Source organism: Ahaetulla prasina, chromosome 2, assembly GCF_028640845.1.
Source record: "Ahaetulla prasina isolate Xishuangbanna chromosome 2, ASM2864084v1, whole genome shotgun sequence".
Lineage (NCBI taxonomy): Eukaryota > Metazoa > Chordata > Lepidosauria > Squamata > Colubridae > Ahaetulla > Ahaetulla prasina.
The window spans coordinates 3117310-3135759 of record NC_080540.1 but is presented as its reverse complement, the minus strand read 5'-3'; the positions used below and the strand labels follow the sequence as shown (position 1 = coordinate 3135759).

Genomic DNA, 18450 nt, shown 5'->3' with positions numbered 1-18450 from the left:
GAATGCAGTACTATAGGCTAATTGCCCATAGCCAGAATTATAAGTCTGGCAGGGTCATGGATGATTCAGCTTTCAACCTTCTGAGGTGGGTAAAATGAGGACCCAGATTGCTGGAGACCATATGCTGACTTTATAAACTGCTCAGAGAGTGCTGTAAAACATTGTGCGGTGCTATATAAGTCTAAGTGGAATTACTATTGCTATATAGTTCCTCCTGAGCCTTGAGCCTTTTATGAGAAGTAAGATTACCTTTCTGAGCAAAGCTCTTTCCACATTCCATGTATTTATTCTCTCGTGTGGATTTTGTTATGGCAAGTAAGACCATGCTTTCAAGCAAATGTCTTTCCACAATTCATGCATTTATACGACTTCTCCCCTGTGTGGATCACTTTATGGCAAATAAGATGAATGTCAGCCTCCACTCCAATCTTCATATCTCTTTGTATTCCTTATATTCAGTTGTTAGATAGCATGGGATTGTATTTCTAATGTAAATAGCTCTAGGATTCAAGTTAAGTAGAGAGGGCCCTCTTAAGAGTGTTGGTCTGACATAATTAAGGTAGGAGGGGAGATTAATGTTTTGAATTCAACAGGAATGTTTGAGCGCGAACTCTAACGGACATTGCATTCCTGATATGATTGACAACCAGAGACCTGCGGAAGAAAATTACCACGGGATCCCGGGAAGGAGCTGGCATTGGACCAGACCTGATGACCTCTTGGGAAAGAGGAGGGAGGAATCGGGGGGATATAGATTGTTAGCCATATTTTGTCTCAGATTCAACTTAACACTGCTGCTATCCAGATGTAACTAGTAAAAGTACTTGTCTTTATTTGCAAATGAAGTCAAGGTGTATTCTTTCCTAGTTATAATCAGAGGCAGTCTGACAATGACCTCTTTGAGCAAAGGTCTCCACACTCCATGCATTTATACGGTTTCTCCCCTGTGTGGATCACCTTATGGCAAATAAGACCCCCTCTTTGAGAAAAGGTCTTTCCACACTCCATGCATTTATATGGCTTCTCCCCTATGTGGATCCTCTTATGGGAAATAAGATTACTTCTTTGAGCAAAGGTCTTTCCACACTCCATGCATTTAAATGGTTTTTCCCCTGTGTGGATCATTTTGTGTATACTAAGTCCATTACTACGGACGAGGTGGCTCAGGGGCTAAGACAGCTGAGCTTGTCGATTGAAAGTTCGGCAGTTTGAATCCCTAGTGCTGCCGTATAACGGGGTGAGCTCCCGTTAGTAGTCCCAGCTTCTGCCAACCTAGCAGTTTCGAAAGCACGTAAAAAATGCGAGTAGAAAAAATAGGGACCACCTTTGGTAAGAAGGTAACAGCGTTCCATGTGCCTTTGGGGTCGAGTCATGCCGGCCACATGACCACAGAGACGTCTTCGGACAGCGCTGGCTCTTCGGCTTTGTAACGGAGATGAGCACCGCCCCCTAGAGTCGGAAACAACTAGCATGTATGTACGAGGGGAACTATTCTGTCTCCGTCCTCACTTTGGAGTAATGAGCTGGCCTACAGCCAGTGGTTACACAGGTCCTATCAGTCCTGGCCGAGAAAACACAGCTGCCTGCCAAGAAGTTCAAACAGATTAAGACTTCAGCTCACTTCGATGGTTCAGCTAATTTGCTTCCCGTAGAAGTGAGAGCAGTCCCAAAGCTCCTTATATATACTGTGGGGTGGAGCTCCTGCCCCACCCTTCCCTTTGATGACGCCATCTCTCTAATCTTCTGAAGCACGGGTCAGTCCAGGCTTGATTTGTAGAGATTATACATGTAGGTTGTTTAGTTGGCAGACCACTAACCATGTGAACTTTAGTCTCCTGCCTCTGACTCATTCCCAGGGAATCTCTGCTCTTGGGAGGAACCTGACACACACTGTTACAAGTAGCAGATGAAAACAGAGAAATGATTTTAGGTATCCATCTCAGCTTAGCACTCACTGAATAGGCAGCACCTCAGCCAATCATATATTGTTTCATTGTACATGCATCTTCACTGACCTATCGTGATGTTACAAGTATGTATCCCCTTGCATGAATTATAATAAAAGGGAGCTTTGGATTTGACTCTGGGCTCTCATCCCGAGGAAGAACGCATGTTTGACTCTTACATCATGAGAGACCACCACATGATTAGTATGGTTATCAGCTGCCTCTGTAGGCATAACCTGAGGAAGGGAGGAATCAGGGGATGTCGGCCTCATTACGTCCTCCGACTGGTCTGGTTCTGGCTCCTGGAGCTGGGCCAAAGGAATCAGTGCTTCTAAGGTTAGCCTTACTGGCCCTTCCCCCTCACACTGAGTCACTTTCGGTCATGGGGCCAGGTTCGGAGGCTGGAGTCACAACAGGAACCTTTACCTTTACCCAATAATAATAATAATAATAATAACAACAACAACAACAACAATAATTTAATGACTCAGGGCGGTGAACAGGCAGATAAAATAAAACGATACATTTCAATAAAAACAATATTTAAAAAACTTATTCCAATAGCCTAAATTTAAAATACAATACAAAATATAAAATAAACCCCAATAAAATCCATATTTAAAAAATCCTATTAAGCCAGTCCTGCTCGAAAGAATAGATATGTTTTAAGCTCGCGGCGAAAGGTCCGGAGGTCTGGAAGTTGTCGAAGTCCTGGGGGAAGCTCATTCCAGAGGGTAGGTGCCCCCACAGAGAAGGCTCTCCCCCTGGGGGTCGCCAGCCTGCACTGTTTGGCTGACGGCACCCTGAGGAGGCCCTCTCTATGAGAGCGTACCGGCCGGTGGGAGGCATGTGGTTACAGAAGGCGGTCCCGAAGATATCCCGGTCCATTACTATAAGCAAAGCTCTTTCCACACTCCATGCATTTATATGGCTTCTCCCCTGTGTGGATCCTCTTATGGCAAATAAGATGACCTCTTTGAGCAAAGGTCTTTCCACATTCCATTCATTTATAGGACTTTTCTCGTGTGGAGCTTATTGTGGTTACTGAGTCCACTGCTATGCGAAAACATTTTCCCACACTCCATGCATTTATACAGCTTCTCCCCTGTGTGGATCACCTTATGGCGAATTAGATAACGTCTTTGAACAAAGGTCTTTCCACACTCCATACATTTAAATGGCTTTTCCTCTGTGTGGATCATCTTATGGCGAATAAGAGTACCTCTATCAGCAAAGGTCCCTCCACACTCCATGCATTTATATGGCTTCTCCCCTGTATGGATCCTCTTATGGCGAATAAGAGTACCTCTTTCAGCAAAGCTCTTTCCACACTCCATGCATTTATATGGCTTCTCCCCTGTGTGGATCCTCTTATGGGAAGTAAGATGACCTCTTTGACCAAAGGTTTTCCCACATTCCATGCATTTATACAGCTTCTCCCCTGTGTGGATCACCTTATGGCGAATAAGAACCCCTCTTTGAGCAAAGGTCTTTCCACACTCCATGCATTTATACGGTTTCTCCCCTGTGTGGATCCTTTTATGGCGAATAAGATGACCTCTTTGAGCAAAGGTCTTTCCACACTCCATGCATTTATACGGCTTTTCCCCTGTGTGGATCCTCTTATGGTAAAAAAGATGACCACTTTGAGAAAAGGTCTTTCCACACTCCATGCATTTATAGGACTTTTCTCTTGTGTGTAGCTTATTGTGCTTACTGAGTCCACTGCTACGCGTAAATGTTTCCTCACACTCCATGCATTTATACGGCTTCTCCCCTGTGTGTATCCGTTTGTGTATTCTTAGGCTACTGTTATGAGCAAAGGTCTTTCTGCACTCCATGCATTTAAATGGCTTTTCCCCTGTGTGGATCCTCTTATGGCGAATAAGACTATGTCTTTGAGCAAAGGTCTTTCCACACTCCATGCATTTAAATGGTTTTTTCCCTGTGTGGATCATTTTGTGGATAGTAAGTACATTACTATAAGCAAAGGTCTTTCCACACTCCATGCATTTATACGGTTTCTCTCCTGAGTGGATCCTTTTATGGGAAATAAGATTACTATGCCTTCTGAACCTGTTACCAGGCTCTCTGCGTTTGTATAGCTTCTCCCCAGTGTGAATCCTTTCATGGGAAGTAAGTTGCCTGCTTGTTCTAAAACATGTTCCACATTCCAAACATTGATAAGGCTTCTCTTTTGCGTCAATCATTTTTTGAGGTGTAAGGAACTTATTTCCAAGAGAAGGAATGAATGTCACATTGTAACTTTTTCCGTTGTGTCTTCTTATATCATCTTCTCCTTCGTTTTGGCTTAAATAGTGTTCTTTTACTAGTAATTTAGCTTTGATTGGCTTCAAACTTTTCCCAATATATTTTTTCCTTATTTTCTCCTGTTCGGCATGAAAGTTTTGTATTGGAGCATCAGTGGAAGATGAGCTTTCCTGATTCCAATCATTTGACTGGTTTCTATCATGGGTTTCTAATTCCATTTGAATTCCAAACTTCTCTGTTCCATCTATAGTATTGATCACTTGGAATAGTTCACAGGAATCTTGATTCTTCTGACTATTATTACCTTCAAAACAAAAGAGAAATGAAAAGGACAACAAGGTTAGAGAAAAAGATCAAACCGTAGGAAGTCAAGTGAATTTCCTTCTGAATTTTTCCAAAAATCCGTTATATTTTATGTTTGCATGCTTACAGTGGTGTGATATAGACAGAATGATTTCTATATTCATGAGTCCTGAAAGCTTTGAAAATATCTAGAAAAAATATCTTTCTTTACAATCATCTATATATGTGCAAACCTCAATCAAAGTCTGTTTTGAGTCATGGAATAATCAGGGGAAACATCCAAGGAGGAATAAGGAGAAAAGAAGATTTATTGGGGTGGGTTAATTTCGACAGAGACCTGAGAGAACTGAAACAATTTTGAAACAAGCTCTTTCTTCCCTAGTGTACCTTGGAGCAGCTGCTCCATGGCGTCGGTCTGGCAGGCAGGACTACCGCTCGGCTCGTTCCTTGATCCCAGGGATGAGACTTTGGAGCGAAGTCCCTTGCTTGAAGCCTCCCATTAGCTTGTAAATGTCTTTGCACTGAGACTGGAAAGGTTGGGAGGCTTCAAGAATGACTATTTCGCTGCCCCAAAGTACTCATCGGTTAGCAAGGGCATTTTGGCCGGATCTGGTACAGGCTTCCGTTTGCAGAGAACGGAGGCCTAAACTACTTTAGTGTGAGATCACACAAGACGAGAAGTGCAAGATGTCACACTAAAGATCTTCTAGGATCTTGCACTGCAGTACTTTAGTCCTGTGTTCCCTACAAACTGAGGACTGCACGAGATCCAGGGCAAAAGTCTTTGAAAACAAAGAGGCCTTCCCTTTGTTTCGAAAGCATTTTGTCCTGGAGCTTGTGCCGGCCTTGGTTAGCAGAGAAAAGAGGCCTATAGCAGTGTAATGCCAGTTCATGTGAGATGACTAGTGCCAGATTTCCCACTATTGATCTTGTGTATCTCTCACTACTTTAGGCGTCTGTATGCACCCAAGCAGGCAAAGGAACCGACAGCTCGCTCCATCCTCGTAAAGTAAGTCCCAGCCAGTTGGGGTGGGGGTACATGTTGCAACGCCTCTGCTCTCATTTGTAAGTGTGAATGACGGCCGTGGTGCTGTAACATTTATAATTTCAGGACTGAGTCTTAAGTACTTGGGAGACAGTTAGGTCATAACTTGGAATGGTCACTTAGTGAACTGTCGTAACTGAGGGATCACCTGTACCCTACGATGCTCTGAGGCACACTTCAAGAGGCTTTCGTTCTTGAATTGGAGTGGGAGAATCCTCCTCCATGGCCTGAGCATGAAAGTTCTGTTCTCACACAATTTGGGGAGGTTTCAGAGGACAAATAACATATGATCTCCAGAGGATACATAAAAGAACACTCCATTCTTTTCATCCTCCACAGATAAGTTCAAATAGAAATGGAAAAATACAGATAAGGAATGGCCCAAAAGCATCTAAGCAAAGAGACACTGACTCTAAACTTCCTGGGGTACCAGAAGGCCAGATACTTTCTTTTTCCTTTCCAGGAGATGATATCTGATTATAGTTAGTTTTTATTAAAAAAACACTAATCTGTCTTCTTGAACTCTCTGATTGGGGACTAGAAAACTCTTACCCAGAGAGACCACGTTCCGATGGTTTTCAAGCATGACTTCCGAATGCAGCGCTTTCTGGGCAGGATCCAGCTGAGACCATTCCTCCTCAGAGAAATACACAGCCACCTCCTCGAAGGACACAAGACTCTCCTGAACATGGAAAAAAAGAACAGAACAGGAGGATTCGCATGATCTCTTCATAACATAACATAACAAAACATAATAACAGAATAACAGAATTGGAAGGGACCTTGGAGGCTTTCTAGTTCAACCCCCTGCCAAGGCAGGAAACCCTACACCATTGCAGACAAATGGCTATTCAACATTTTCTTTAAAATTTCCAGTGTGGGAGCATTCACAACTTCTGCAGGCAGGTTGTTCCACTTATTGATTGTTCTAACTGTCAGGAAATTTCTCCTTAGTTCTAAGTTGCTTCTCTCCTTGATTAGTTTTCACCCATTGCTTCTTGTTCTACCCTCAGGTGCTTTGGAGAACAGCCCAACTCCCTCTTCTTTGTGGCAACCCCTGAGATATTGGAACACTGCTATCATGTCTCCCCTAGTCCTTCTTTTCATTAAACTAGACATACCCAGTTCCTGCAACCGTTCTTCATATGTTTTAGCCTCCAGTCCCCTCATTACCTTGGTTGCTCTTCTCTGCTCTCTTTCTAGAGTCTCAAGATCTTTTTTACATCGTGGCGACCAAAACTGAATGCAATATTCCAAGTGTAGCCTTACCAAGGCATTATAAAGTGGTATTAACACTTCATGTGATCTTGATTCTGTCCCTCTGTTTATGCAGCCGAGACCTGTGTTGGCTTTTTAAATCATCAATGATTTAGACAAGGGGGTTGAAGGGGAATTCATCAAATTTGCAGACAAGACCAAATTGGCAGGAATACCAACACTCCAGGAGATAGGCTTGAGATATAGAAGAACTGACAGATTGGCACCGTCTAACAAAATGAAATTCAATGCTGAGAAATGTAATGTGCTACATTTGGGAAAGAAAAGCCAAATCCACTGGCACAGAATAGGTGATACCTGGCTCAAAAGTAGTAAGTGGAACAGGGATCTTGGAGTCCTAGTGGACAATCGTTTAAACATGAGCCAGCAGTGTGCTACAGTTGCCAAAAAACACCCAACAGAATCATAGGCTGCATCAAGAGGGGGATAGAATCAAGATCACATGAAGTGTTAGTACCACTTTATAATGCCTTGGTAAGGCCACACTTAGGAACTTTGCATCCAGTATTGGTTGCCATGATGTAAAAAAGATCCTGAGACTCTAGAAAGAGAGCAGAGAAGAGCAACCAAGATAATGAGGGGACTGGAGGCTAAAACATACGATGAACGGTTGCAGGAACTGGACATGACTACTCTAGTGAAGAGAAGGACCAGGGGAGACACAATAGCAGCGTCCCAATATTTGAGGAGCTGCCACAGACAGGAGCTGGTCAAGCTATTTTCCAAAGCACCCGAAGGCCAAACAAGGAATAATGGATGGAAACTGAACAAGGAGAGGTTCAACCTGGAAATAAGGAGACTTTTTTTGACAGTGAGAGCAATCAACCAATGGAACAGAAGTTGTGGGAGCTTCATCACTGGGAGCTTTCAAGAAGAGACTAGACTGCCAACTGTCAGAAATGGTGTAGGGTGGTTGGACTAGATGACCTACAAGGTCCCTTCCAACTCTGTTAATCTGTACCTTATGAGGTTGAATTAATTACCAAAAAAAAGGTGGTCCAGCAGTTCATACCACTGTGAAAAGTTTATTCCTAATTGTTGAAGAACTTTAAAAGTGCTTCTTGTAAAGGCAACGTTGGAGGAGCACCTAGCAGAATAAGATAACCAGAGGAAGCTGTGTTGACTGACAGCAACTTCAACCTGCTATTCTGCTGTCCATATTGTGTAAGGACACAAAAATAATCCAGTCCAAACAAGGGGGGGAAATAGAAGGAGAGAGCACTCTGCACACCCACTTCACTTCCTGAAGGGAGAATAGAAATCGAATAACTTTTCCCTTTCTTACTTGATTTAGGGGTTCAACCGCTGTTTGATCGCCATCATAAAAATCAGAAAATTTCATTCTTTGTTTCTCTGTAAGGAATAAATAATTTCAAAATAAATAATTGTTTTATTTATTTATTTTAGACAATTTAAATGCTGCCTATCTGCACATGGCGACTCAAGGCGACTTACAAAAACTCATATTAAAATAATAAAACTAATAAAAGGAGAATTATATAATACATTAAAATAATAAAATCACTCTCACCCCCTGCACTGGTGACAGCACCACACAGGAGCCATTTAATGGGCTCCACCCCGTTCTGGGTTCCCCAGGCCCGCTGGCAGAACCAGGTCTTCAACGCCTTCCAGAAGAGCGCTAGAGTGGGGGCCATTCTAATCTCTGGGGGGGATGATGTTCCAGAGAGGGAGCCCCCACGGAGAAGGCCCTTCTTCTGGGTCTCACCAGGTGTGTCTTCCTAGGAGATGGGACCTACAACATTCCCTGCCTCCACACTCTGGTGGGTTGGGCAGATGTAACCAGTAAGAGATGGTCCCTCACATAACCTGGTCCCAAGCCATGAAGGGCTAAAGGTGACAATCAGCACCTTTAATTGCACCGGGAAGCACATTGGCAGCCAATGCAGCTCCTAGAGGAGATACTTGTGCACACAGGGGTCTGCACAAAGCCATAGGTCCGTGGTAAATAAAGCCCCCCTCGTTTGTGATCTTATCCAAGAGGGGGGTGCGGACCTGATGGGCATTACAGAGACCTGGTTGGACACGGAAGGGGGAGTTCCCCTGGTGGAAATGTGCCCACCAGGTTTCCATGCATTGCATCAGCCGAGGGGGGGGGGTGGCGGTTGTTATCAACGAGAGTCTAGAACCAAGGGAGACCACTGTACCACAGATAGCCGGATGTGAATCCCTCTTTGTGAAGTGGGGCCTGGGGAGGCAGGTGAGCTTGCTGATCACATACCTGGCTCCTTGCTACGTGACAGCAGCCCTGCCCGAGCTGCTGGATGTAATCGCCGGGATGGCGGTTGAGACCCCCAAACTTATGGTCATGGGGGATTTCAACCTGTCATCGGTGGGTGAGGAGTCCATGGCAGCTCGGGAGTTCACGGCCTCCATGACGGCCCTGGACCTGACCCAGTTCCCCCACTCACATCGGGGGAAACACTCTGGACTTGGTGTTCGACTCTGGACAGTGGTTGAATGATCTGGAATTAGGGGATATAGTTATTAAACCCTTGTCATGGTCAGATCATTCTCTCCTTCAACTCGACTTTCGAACCGCCGACCCTCACCGCAGGGAGACGGGACCGATTCACTGGTTCCGTCCCAGGCGCCTGATGGACCCAGAGAGGTTCCAGATGGAGCTTGGGCCGCTACCTGAGGACTTGGCCCGCGGCTCGACTGGGGACCTTATCGCTGCCTGGGAAGGGGTGGCGGCGGGGGCTCTGGATCGGGTCGTGCCTTTGCGGCCTCTGACTCAGCGCCTCTCTCGATTAGCTCCTTGGTATTCCAAGGAGCTGAGAGAGATGAAGCGCCGGAGAAGACGCCTGGAGAGTAATTGGAGGGCCACCCGCTCCGAATCTGACCGGACACTAGTGCGGTCTCAAATTCAGACCTATCTGGTGGCGATGAAGGTGGCAAAACGGGAGTATTTTTCCACCCTCATTGCATCTGCAGATAACCGCCCAGCCGCCCTGTTTCGGGTGACCCGCTCCCTTATTCATCAGGGAGCGTTGGAAGATCCCCTGCAGGGGCGAGCTGAGGAGTTTGTACAGTATCTGCAAGATAAAATCGCTCAGATTCGGGAAGAGTTGGACACAGATTGGGTAGGGCCGGGCGAGATGGCGGAGCTGGTCTTGATGTTTCCATCTGGGATGAGTTCAATTCTGTGACTCCTGAGGACATGGACAGGATACTGTGGGGGGGGGGGCTGAATGCGACCACATGTTTATTGGACCCGTGTCCCTCCTGGTTGGTGCTGGCCACCCGGGAGGTTACACGTGGCCGGCTTCAGTGAATTGTTAATGCTTCTTTGATGGAGGGTGTTTCCCTTCCACCTTGAAAGAAGCAGTGGTGAGGCCCTTCCTCAAGAAGCCTTCCCTGGATCCAGCCATTTTATCTAATTATCGTCCTGTCTCCAACCTTCGCTTCACGGCGAAGGTTGTTGAGAGTGTGGTCGCACGACAGTTCCCTCAGTACCTGGATGAAACTATCTATCTAGATGGGTTCCAGTCCGGCTTCCGGCCCGGTTACAGCACAGAGACGGCCTTGGTCGCGTTGGTTGATGATCTCTGGAGGGCTCGGGACAGGGGTTGTTCCTCTAGTCCTATTAGATCTCTCGGCGGCTTTCGATACCATCAACCATGGTATCCTGCTGCGACGGCTCAGGGGGATGGGAGTGGGTAGCACCATTTATCGGTGGTTCTCCTCCTATCTCTCCGACCAGTCGCAGACGGTGTTGGCAGGAGGGCAGAGGTCGACGCCGAGGCGCCTCCTATGTGGGGTGCCACAGGGGTCAGTCCTCTCACCTCTTCTCTTCAACATCTATATGAAGCCACTGGGTGAGATCATCCATGGCTTTGGGGTGAGTTGTCATCTATATGCTGATGACACCCAGCTGTACATATCCACCCCAGGCCACCCCAACAAGGCCACTGACGTCATGTCCTGGTGTCTGGAAGCCGTACGGGTCTGGATGGGGAGGAACAAACTTCAGCTCAATCCCTCGAAGACGAGTGGCTGTGGATGCCGGCTTCCCGGTACAGCCAGCTTACTCCATTGCTGACTATTGGGGGCAAGTCGTTGGCCCCCACAGAGAGGGTACGCAACTTAGGCATCCTCTTGGATGCATGTGTTCTGTTTCCCTTCCCCCAATACTCCCAGCAAAGAGTCCGTCAGAGGCCTTCCTTTTTTTCCCTTTTATTTACATAGATACATGTCCTGGCCACGTCTACCCACGGGCCTGCCAAGTTTCTGGAGATAACGAGGAAATTATAGATAAGGCCAGAATTACTCACGAATATATTCTTCCCTCCATGAAACGGTTAGCTCGCGCCAAATTCATTGCTTTGTCCGAGACAAAAAACCAGGAAGTCCCGCCTCCTATTTATAGTCTCTGCAGATGTCACTGCATGACAATTATGACTTGGCTTTGTCCCAACTCTTCCGCTGCTGCGCACGCCGATCAAGCCTTCGTAATCTTGCGTCCCTCCAAAACTGTTCTTGGGGCGTTGCCAAATCAGAAGAAGGCCGGGAGAATCAGGCCTTGCCGGCCCCTCCCTTTGAGTGGGTGCCAGGGAGGGAGAGGGCTCAAGAGAAGCAGGGCTTGCCAGGTCTTCTCCCTCATTTTCTGAATCATCTGAGTCCAGGAGTCTGGGTCCAGGAACCTGGGTCACAACACTATCCCTCACCGCAGGGCCCTTCCCCCGGGGCTGACGATCGGGATGCGGTCTGGCTGGGTTCTGCTCATGGAAGGCCTGCACCAGGTCAGAGGCATGAACGTCGGAGGCATCTACCCAGGAGAAATCAGTCCCGTATCCCTTCCACGCGATCAAATATTGGAAACGACCCTTTAGCCAGCGAGAGTCTCGTGCGCTGTGGACTTCAGATTCCTCCGACCCGTCCTCGGCGACAGTGACGGTGCTGTTGGGCACCGAAGGGGACTCGGTGTGGCCTCAGGAACCAGAAGGGACCGGTGAAAACGGGTGGATCCGCATGGATCGTGGCAGGGTCAGTCGGTAGGCTACCGGGTTGATGACTGCCTCGACAGGGAACGGGCCGATGAATCGGTGGTCCAACTTCTTTACCGGCGGTCGGACGGGAGGTGTTTGGTGAGAGCCACACCCGGTCTCCAACTGCCAGCGGGGCGTTGCCCGTCGGGAGCGGTCAGCGGACCGTTTGTAGTCCTCCTTTGCCCGATTCAGCTGCTGGCGTACCAACTGTTGGACCGCATGCAATTCCGTCAGGAAGGTCTGCGTTCGGGAACAGGAGAGTCGGTGGTGCCAGAGGGAAGAGCCGCGGATGGTACCCCACATTGGCAAAGAACGGGTCATCTGAGTAGAGGTGTGCTGAGAGTTGTTAAAAGCAAACTCCGCCAGAGACAGGTAGTCGGCCCAGTTGTCCTGTTGCTGGTTGATGAAGCAACGGAGATACTGTTCCAGTATACCGATGACCTTCTCTGTACCCCGCCGGTCTCCGGATGGTGCGATGACGACAGACATACCTGCACCTCCAACGCGCCATCAGGCTCTTCCAGAAGCGGGCTGTGAACTGAACTCATGGTCCGAAACCACCCTGTCCGGTAGACCATGGAGGCGGAAGATGTGCTGCAGAAAGAGACGGGCGTTTTGCGGCTGTGGGCAGTCCGCGGCATGGGATGAAGTGTGCCATCTTGGTGAGCATGTCCACCACCACCAGCACCGTGGTGAACCCAGAGGACGGCGGCAGGTCTGTCAGGAAATCCATAGAGATCGCCCCAGGGTCTGTCGGGTGTCGGCAAGGGTTGGAGGAGCCCGAGGCCCCGTGGCGGTCTTGGCTTGCCGGCACGGTACGCAGGATGTCACGTGAGGCATGTATATCATGCCGCACTGGGCCACCAAAAGGTCCGTGTCACCAGGTGGAGGGTCTTGAAGAACCCAAAATGTCCTGCTGCAGGGTTGTCGTGGTACTGGGTCATGACGAGGGCTCGGAGTGGTCCTGTGGGCACATATAATCGCCCCACTTGAGTAAGTCCTCCTCCAAGGTCCAAGGAGACGTGGGGCCCACCTCCGCCTCCTTTGCTGCGACCAGGCGTCCTGGCGCGCCTCTCGCACCTGGGCCCGCAGTCCACTGGCTCCGTGCTGCGGCCAAGGCTTCTGCCGCAGCACTGTCCGTGGAGGAAGGGGGTCCTTGGCGCAGAGGTACTTGGCTTCGGGACAGGGCATCCGCCTCCGGTTGTGACCGCTGGGAATGTAGGTCACGCGGAAGTTGAACCGGGCAAAAAACAACGACCACCGGATCTGCCGCTGGTTTAACTTTCGAGCTGTGGTGAGGTGCTCGAGATTCCGATGGTCCGTTCGGACCTCCACCTGATGTTGGGCCCCCTCCAGATGGTGTCGCCAAGCCTCGAATGCAGCCTTGATAGCCAGCAACTCTTTTTCCCAGATAGTGTAGTTGCGCTCGGAAGGGTTGAGTTTCCGGGAGTAGTAAGCGCGGGAAAGGTGTGCCGCCATTCGGCGCAGCCTGTAGCACCACCCCTCCCAGAGCCACATTGGACGCGTCCGTTTCCACCACAAAAGGCCGGAGCGGGTCGGGATGCCCCAGGACGGGTTCCGTGACGAAGGCTTTCTTGAGGGCTGTGAATGCTTCTTGCTGCGGGGACCCCACGGAATGCAACCTTCTTCCTGAGGAGCTGGGTAAGTGGAGCTGTCAGTGTGGCGAAGCCCGGGATGAAGGTCCGTAGTAGTTGGCGGCCCAGTAGGCGCTGAACATCCTTCACCCGACGAGGCTTCCCAGCTACACAAAGCTTCTACTTTACATGGGTCCATGGCTATGCCTCGGCGAGATGATATGCCCGAGGAATTCTATGGAAGTCCGGAAGAAGACGCATTTCTCCAGCCGCATTGAGTTGTTGCTCCATAAGCGTTGCAGAACCAGACTGACGGTCGAAGGTGGCTTCCTGGACCGGGAGTAAATCAGGATGTCGTCGAGGTAGATAACCACGAACCGATCCAACATGTCTCGGAACACGTCGTTCATGAAGTGCTGAAAAACGGCGGGAGCATTGGTCAACCCAAATGGCATGACAGTGTATTCGTAGTGTCCGTATCGGGTGCCGAATGCCGTCTTCCATTCGTCTCCTTCTCGTATCCGCACCAGGTTGTAGGCCCCCCGGAGATCGAGCTTGGTGAAGATCGTGGCCTCCCGCAACCTTTCCAGTAGCTCCGGGATGAGCGGCAGGGGGTAGCGATTCCGCACCGTAATGGCGTTTAGCCGGCGGTAATCACAGCATAGGCGCAAGTCCCCTGTCTTCTTCTTCACAAAGAGGACCGGGGCCGAGAGAGGGGACTTTGAAGGCCGGATGAACCCTCGGGCCAGGTTTTTGTCCAGGAAGTCCCTGAGGGCGGCCAACTCGGGCTCCGACATGGAATACAGGCGTCCCACAGGCAGTGGTGCGTTGGGCAGAAGGTCCACGGGGCAATCGTAGGGCCGATGCGGGGGTAGTCGGTCCGCCTCCTTCTCGCTGAACACGTCGGCGAAGTCCGTCAGCTCAGGAGGCAAGGTGATGGCAGCGGTGGGGACGTTCTGGCCGGCACAGGTGTGGCGGATGTGATCGACGCACTGCAGACTCGGGAAAGAGATGGCGTTCCGCGACCAGGCCACCTGAGGATCGTGGGTCCGAAGCCAGGCCCACCCAAGGACCAAGGGAAAATGAAGGTCCGCCGTGACATAAAACTGGATCGCCTCCTCATGGTCCCCAATAGCCAGGCGCAAAGGCTGGGTGGCGAATTTAATGGGGCCGGACACCAGTTCTCGTCCATCAATTGTCTCTACCCGCATCGGAGGGTCCACCGGAACCACGGGGACCGCAAACTGGGTCACAAAGGCCTGGTCCATAAAGTTTGTTGTGGCCCCTGAGTCCACCAGCGCATGCGCCTGGAGCCCGTCCGACTTGTTCCCCAACCATATCCGTGTGTCCAGAATCAGATGCCGAGGGGGCCCAGAGTCTACTTCTGCAACGTCCAGTGGGTGCTTAGTACGTGCCCGACCTAGGGTTTCCCCGAGGTCGGGCCTGCTCCGTTTCCCGATTGGTCACGCTGTGATTCGGGGACCGGCGTGCGTGCCCCACTTCGCTTTCTGGGGCAAGAAGCGGCGAAGTGGCCGGGCCCCCCACAGTACAGGCACAATCCCCCTTGGCGCCTCCGGTTCCGCTCCTGGGCTGTTAGGCGAGGTCTGGCCGCTCCCAACTCCATGGGCTCTTCCGCAGCGGTTACAAAACGTGGGGCGACCCTGGGTGCTGGTGGTGCGGGAAGTGGGGGTCCAGATGTCGACGGAGGGTCCCGGGGGGTGCGACGGGACGGTCGCCGTTGCAGACGGGCATCGAGGCGGAGACAAAGGGGCACCAAGTTGTCGAGGGTCCGCGCGCCCACGCGGGCCAGCTCGCCTTGCAATTCCTCTGAGAGTCCCTCCTGGAACGCGGCCCACCAGTGCTGCATCATTCCAGTCAGAGTCCTGGCACAAAAGACGAAATTCGCGATGTACTCCTGCAGGGGCGTTTCCCTTGACGGAGTTCCTTACGCCTGGTGGCCGTCAGCATTCGAACGGGTCCTCACACATGGTGCGAGGTGCTGCCAAAATGCTGTTGGTCCGCCAGCAGGGGCTGTCCTGGAGCAAGAGGGCGTGGCCCATCGAGCAGCCGAGCCGGAAAGAAGGTTAATCACGGGCCACCTTAGCCCGGTCGTCTGGGAAATCCTCTGGCCTCATAGCCATGTAGAGCTGGCACTGTCCCAAGAAGGTTGGGAACATCTCAGGCTGCCCAGAAAACTTATCCGGCACGGTTATCGGGCACTTGCGACGAGGAGGAGGAGTGGGAGGATGGGGGGGGGCTGCAGGCACATTCCTGGCAGCAAGTTGGCCTGCCAAGTGAGCCACTTGCTGCTGGAGCTGTTGATTAGCCGCTTGTAGCTGCTCTAACTGCTGCTGTACCTGCTGCTGGTCCATCTTTGGTGGAAGATGTTTTAGTCAGGTCTCGGACAAACTGTTCTGTTTCCCTTCCCCCAATACTCCCAGCAAAGAGTCCGTCAGAGGCCTTCCTTTTTTTCCCTTTTATTTACATAGATACATGTCCTGGCCACGTCTACCCACGGGCCTGCCAAGTTTCTGGAGATAACGAGGAAATTATAGATAAGGCCAGAATTACTCACGAATATATTCTTCCCTCCATGAAACGGTTAGCTCGCGCCAAATTCATTGCTTTGTCCGAGACAAAAAACCAGGAAGTCCCGCCTCCTATTTATAGTCTCTGCAGATGTCACTGCATGACAATTATGACTTGGCTTTGTCCCAACTCTTCCGCTGCTGCGCACACCGATCAAGCCTTCGTAATCTTGCGTCCCTCCAAAACTGTTCTTGGGGCGTTGCCAAATCAGAAGAAGGCCCGGGAGAATCAGGCCTTGCCGGCCCCTCCCTTTGAGTGGGTGCCAGGGAGGGAGAGGGCTCAAGAGAAGCAGGGCTTGCCAGGTCTTCTCCCTCATTTTCTGAATCATCTGAGTCCAGGAGTCTGGGTCCAGGAACCTGGGTCACAACAGCATGGCTGTCTCTTGAAGATCATTTGACGGCCGTCGCCAGGGGGGCTTTTTACCAGGTTCACCTGATCCGCCAGTTGCGTCCCTTTCTGGACCGGGTTTCTCTGCGCACAGTCACCCATGCCCTCGTTACATCTCGCCTGGACTACTGCAATGCTCTCTACATGGGGCTCCCCTTGAAGAGCATCTGGAAGCTCCAAATGGTCCAGAATACAGCCGCGCGGGTGATAGAGGGAGCACCTCGTGGCTCCCATATAACACCTCTCCTGTGCTGGCTGCACTGGCTTCCGGTGGTTTTTCGGGTGCAATTCAAGGTGTTGATTACCACGTTTAAAGCGCTCCATGGCTTAGGACCGGGCTATTTACGGGACCGCCTACTGCCACAAACAGCCTCCCACCGACCTGTGCGCTCCCACAGGGAGGGCCTCCTTGGGGTGCCGTCGGTGAAACAATGTCGACTGGCGACCCCCAGGGGTAGGGCCTTCTCTGTGGGGGCTCCTGCCCTCTGGAACGAGCTGCCTCCGGGGCTTCGCCAACTCCAACTTCCGCCGTGAGCTGAAGAGACTCTTTTATTGCATCGAGCTGGGCTAGCCTGATTAAGTAATTTTAAATGGAGTTTTAGTTTTTTGTATTATTTAGTTTTTTAATATTTTTGGCCACTATTTACATAAATTTTTAGTCTGTTTTTAACGTGTATTTATTGTATCCTTTAAATTGGCTGTTAACCGCCCTGAGTCCTTCGGAGAACAGCGGTATACAAATGCAATCAATAAAATAAATAAATAAATATAAAATAATAAAATAAATAAAATAAAATAAAATAAAATACTGGCCGCTGCATTTTGCACCAACTGGAGCTTCCGTAGAGCGTGTTCCAATAGTCAAGAATGGAAGTGACTAGGGCATGAGTGACTGAGTAGGGATTGTCAGCCCAGGAAGGGGTGTAACTGGTGCCCAACCCGTCGTTGCGCAAAGGCCCTCCTGGACACAACCGCCACCTGCTCTTCAAGCAGGAGTCGTGAGTCTAAAAGAAAACCCAATTCACACAGGGTCTGTTTGGGTAGTGCCATCCCATCCAAGACCAGAGGTGGCAATTCTCCCTTGGCCAACAAACCCCAAACCCAGAGCCACTCGGTCTTGCCAGGCCTTAGTTTCAACCCGTTGCTCCCCATCCAGCTCCTAACAGCCTCCAGGCACTGCAAGAGGGAGGACACAGCATCATTTAACCCACCATGAGCCGAGACATACAGCAAGATATCTCAGTCCATGCTGGCAGATGATCTTACAAAGCAGTTTCATATCAATATTGAAGAGGAGCGGAGAGAATACCGAGCCCCGCGGAACCCCGCAAAGCAGTGGACAAGGGCTGAATCTCTCCCCTCCTATCAACACTGACTGAGAGCAGCTGCAGAGGAAGGAAGTGGGCCAGAATAGCACAAGGCCTGCCACTCCCATCCCCCGAAGCCGTCCCAGGAGAGTACCATGCATGCATCCTCCCTAGGATCCTGCCCTGTCTACTTCCTCAGGAGCAACAGGGTGAAACCATTCCCAGATAATAAAGGGGCTTCGACTGGACAAGGAACTACGCCAGTATCCAACTGGGAACAAAGTCAAGCAATTTTATCTTTCAAAAAAAGCACCAATTCCTCGGCAGGCCCCTTCAGGTGGAGCACAATCTCCCCCTTCCCCAGGAGGAGGAGGCTCACCTAAAGAGGGTCCCTGGGCGATTATCTGAAGATGCAATTTGTCGGGAGAACTATAAATAGGGGGAGGTATCGTGTAGAAAAGAAGAGAGAGCGAAGGTAAGACAGATGGGTTATCATAGGATCTTCAATTACCTCCTGAGGTGTCCTGACTTTGATCCTCCCAAGGGATCCTCCTAAAAAATAGCTCCTGAGGGGAGTTTGATGGTTTCTTCTTTCCCTCAGGATCTCTGTTCTCCACAGTGCAGCACTTACAATACGAGGAAGGAAGGAAAAGCAGAATTAAAATATATCACACGACGTAAAGTGGATTCCTATATTCGGAACACAACCTCAAAGCC

General features: G+C 50.0%; 1 pseudogene; it reads right to left on the bottom strand.

The window, feature by feature from the left end:
• Window positions 1-2404: 2404 nt before the first annotated feature.
• The window catches only part of LOC131192684 (zinc finger protein 708-like), a 31557-nt pseudogene continuing 15511 nt past the window's right edge, over window positions 2405-18450 (bottom strand).